This window comes from Mesocricetus auratus, unplaced genomic scaffold, assembly GCF_017639785.1.
Source record: "Mesocricetus auratus isolate SY011 unplaced genomic scaffold, BCM_Maur_2.0 Super-Scaffold_2245, whole genome shotgun sequence".
Lineage (NCBI taxonomy): Eukaryota > Metazoa > Chordata > Mammalia > Rodentia > Cricetidae > Mesocricetus > Mesocricetus auratus.
The window spans coordinates 51,622,691-51,627,203 of NW_024429180.1; positions in this window are offsets into that span (position 1 = coordinate 51,622,691).

Here is a 4,513-nt window from a genome sequence, read left to right on the forward strand (position 1 = left end):
TCCTCCTTCCAACCCAGCCAGACCTCTGAGGACACCATCCCCCACAGGCCTGGCACTAACGGTTAACCCACTAACCTCTCCTCCTTGTACCTAGGCTCCTGCCTTCCCTCCCTCACACCTGTTCTCCTTCCACAGCTCCTCCTGGCCAAGTTTGCTCCCTTCTTCTGCTCTGTGAGGTGGCCCTTGCTGAAGGCCTGCCCAGTGCTTGTCCATATTCCCTTTTATGTCCCTGATCTACTGCAAACATGTTTGAACTCCTTTGCCTCCAACTCAGTGCCTGTTTCAAAGAATGTCAATATCTTACGCAGTCCTTTGGCTGAACCTGACATGGCATTTGTTCCTTTGACCGCCCCCCCTTTCTTAGGAGGACAGGGAGTGTATCTGGATGGCAACTCATGTACACACCAACAGTCTTCATGGCCAGGCTAGGGATTATAACCCCGTTGGTGCTGTGGCAATTCCAGCCATCCACTCCAATCATCATGCAGTTCAGATGGGTTCCCAGATGGCTACATGACACAGGCTGGAATGGAAAAGGTGCCTTTAAGGCAGGCAATTATGACAAAAATCAAAGAGATTACTCAACAAGCTGCTTACCTGAAACCATGACCCAATACACTGCTCTGACCCCTGACCCCTGACACCCATGATGGGAGATCCTATCTCCACCTTCATTTTATCTCTCTGCCAGTACCTGCATTAGGAAAAAACTTCAACTATTAGAGGAATGCCCCTCATACCCCTCAAAGAGACTTTACAAAATAGCCTCTAAGGTCTTTCATAACAGAGAGGAGAATCTTAAACTCAAACACTCAAAAGAGATCAAGCAGAATGCCAAATGCTGGCAGCAGCCTTACGCCAGGATCCATTGCAGGGTAGCTCAAATAGGGGAGTGACACCATCCACACTCAGGGCTAGACCACCCAGGGTCACAGAGCAAGGACCTGCTGCAGCCTACAACGCTGCTGGCTCCTGCTCCCCTGAGGGAGAAACAGACAACAGTTCCGGTCAAGTCCCAATCACCAGACTCAAGCTTGGTGAGTTTGCTGGGATGGACAACAGTTGACTGCTGACTAGGCCTGGGGAGGTACTGCTCCCACCGACACCTTCTCTTGATCCAGGGAAATGCTGTCTGTAACTGGTAAGGTTATTTATCTTTTATCTGATAAAAGAGGGAATTGTTTGGTTTTACCAGAATTTTCTTGATCTGTATGGGTCACCCCTTCCTCTATGATGGGGGTGAAAATCATTCCAACCTTACCTAAATGACTGTGTAACCTTTTGGGTCATCCCCTTCCCTGTTCCCAGTTGTCTGATCACTCTCCTGGGACATGACATTCTTATGTTTCCATCACAAAGTCCTTCCAAAGCAATTCCCTTCCTACCTACTACTTTGTTATCAGTTCTTACTGGGTCCCAGGACACCTTCGTAACTCTTCATTCTCCACTCATCCTGTGGCCTGGGATACTGCCTACCACACTCCTGCTACCTTCAACCCTCCATACTGATTAGAGGCCCCCTTTGTTTTTGTTTGTTTTGTTGCATGCCAAGCCCAATACCCTCTTTTCCCTACTGGCCTCAAGGAACTTAAACCTATAATTATCTGAGTCCTTAAAGCCTACATTTTAGAACTTAGGAATTCTCTCCACTGCACGCCTATTCTGGCAGTCTGAAAGCCAGATAGATGGTTCTTATCATCACCTAGTCCAAGACTTGCCTGATTAACCAAATTGAAAATTTCTCTTCCCCTGGTGATCCTCAATCTTTAGACCAATCTATCCCTCATTCCTCCTTCCACCTGTCAGTTCTCTGTCCTGGATTTCACAGACACATTACTCTTTCTCTCCACCTGTTTTTCTGCAGTTATGTAGACAGACCCTGTCACCCAAATGTCCACCAAGCTAACCCTGACAGCCCCTTCCCCAAGGATTCCATAAGATCCTTCATTTCTTTGTTCTGAAAATCTTCTTCATGATCTGCAAAGCCTCAAACTCCTACCTGCACTCTTCTCCAGGGTGTAGAAACATTCTCCTCGGCAGCTCCTCTTATGACCTGTCTCCACAATACATCTCCACCTTCCTTAATTTCCTGGCTGACCAGGGATGCCCAGAGTCTTCTCCAAGGTAGCCTACTTTGGCCTCACCCTACCCCCTTTCTTCCTGTGGCATACTCAAAACTGCAAATCTACAACCCAGGACATACTCCCTCTGTCAGAAAACAAAACAAGACAGCAGCAACAACAAAACTAAATGGGATCTTCTCTCCTTTCTGAGCCTAGTGGGTCAGTTACTTTTTTTATATGGATCTCCCACTTTGGGGTCTTATCCAAACCAATTTATCAAACTGCTTGTAGTACTCCCTCAGAACCTCTGGACCTTTTCCAACCTATCTGACCTGCTCTCTCCAAGCTTAAGGAGACTCTGACTACTTCTACACTCCTTCCAACATTTTGTTCTGTCTGTACACTCCTCTCATAACTTAGCCTTAGGTCTCCTTTGTCAATTTTATGGGGAAACACCCCCAAGTAGTAGCCTGACGGACTAAACACACCTCAATGGCATAGGTTTGGCCCTTTTGCTTAAAGACCCTCAGAGATTCCTGTCTTGATGATGCAAGCCCTCAAACTCATTTTCTAACTCATTATTCATTAGGGTCTCTGCCTGCAACAGTCTCCTTAGGATCATAAGTCACTGCTTTTTTCTTTCCCTTTCACATTATATAGACACATACATTCTTTTATCTCTCCACAGCCCCAATCACCTTTCAAAGATATGAAACTTTTAATCCAACCACCTTCCTTCATGAAGACTTCACAGAGTCAAAGGACTCCAACTCTTACATTGATCTCCTTGACTCTTTTTTTTCTTTTTCTTTCTTTTTTTTTCTTTTTTGGTTTTATGAGACAGGGTTTCTCTATATTGTTTTGGAGGCTGTCGGTCCAGCCTGTCCTCGAACTCACAGAGATCTGCCTACCTCTGCCTCCCGAGTGCTGGGTTCAAAAGTGTGCGCCACCACCGCCCGGCCTCCTTGACTCTTTGCTTCCCACTTTCAGCCATTTGTCATGCGCTCCCATTGCTGAGGCCTCTAATTAGCTCATTGGTGAGAGCCCTTTCTTTATATAATACATTTTTATCAATTCTTTGGGAATTTCACATCATGCACACCAACCCCACTCAACTTCCAGCCCCTCCTTGTCCTCCCTTCACTCCTGTAACATCACCCACCCCAAAATAAAAAACAACGGAAAACAAATTAAAAGAACACCTTGCTGGTGGGAGCTCTTTTTTAAGGATTCGTTTTTTTAGTATTTGTAATTATGTGTAGGTGTGTGTGTCTGCATGTGTGTATGGTATATATACATGTGGGTACAGGTGCCTGTAGAGGCCTGAGGCATTAGGTTCTCCTAGAGATGGAGTTACAGATGGTTATGAGGCACCTCATGTGGGTTCTGGAAACCAAACTCTGGGCCTCTGGAAGAACAGCAAGTGCTCTTAGCAACTGAGGTCCTCTCCAACACCACGGGAGGAGCTGTCTTAAAGAATCCCATCAAGCTTCAGGCTATGACACTGCCGCAGATGATGCTATTAAAATAGTTCTATCTCTACCCTTCCCTTCCCGCCACCTCACAGCAAGCAGTACTCTTTGCTCTTCCCTGGCCCTCACATTAGCAGGAAACCAAAGGCTAAGGCTAACATCTACATCAATTCCAAATATGCACACCACATTCTAATTCTCATGCCGCAATTTCGCAAGAGAGAGAGGCTTTTACACATCACAGAGCACCCCTATCATTGACAACCAAGTCCTTCAGGATGCCTTCCTGCCCCTGACAGCAGCAGTCATCCAATGCACTGGCCTCCAAGGCATTTCTGATCAGATAGCCAAAGGCAACTCTTGAAGCGGACACCCTCAGCAAACAGGTAACACTGGTCTCCGCCTCAAGTACTCCCAGTCCTCTGGAGTCTACTCGCACAGAGCCTGTCTTTTCTTTTATTTGCTTTTGTCTTTCAGGTCCTTGTCCCTTTTCAACCTGTCCACCCCCCCCCGTGTGTGTGTTTGTGTGTGTGTGTGTGTGTGTTGGGAATATCAAGCTATCCTCAAAGATTCTTGAGATTCCCATTGTCCCCTTTCCTGTTCAAGAGTGGGCCCCCCTTTCCACCCTACATGATCACTCCCATGCGGGACATCAACCTCTGCCCACCTTGCTCAAGACTTATCTCCACTCTACACCTTGCCCCACCACGCCCCCTTCCTCCCTCGCCAAGGCCCAGGACATTTCCTGGGACAGAAGTAGCAGATAGACTTCACTCACCATGTTGCCTTCTTGGTGACAGCAACTTTCCCCAGTAAGTCTAAGAGGACACAAGAGGTTGCTCAGATCCTTCAAATCACTCCTTGCCTTGGCCTGCCTTCATCTCTGCTATCTGATGATGGAGCCATTTTTTATTTCTATGAAACACTTGGCTCCCTCCTTTGGCACCAGATACTCTTTTCATGTTCTCTATAGACCTC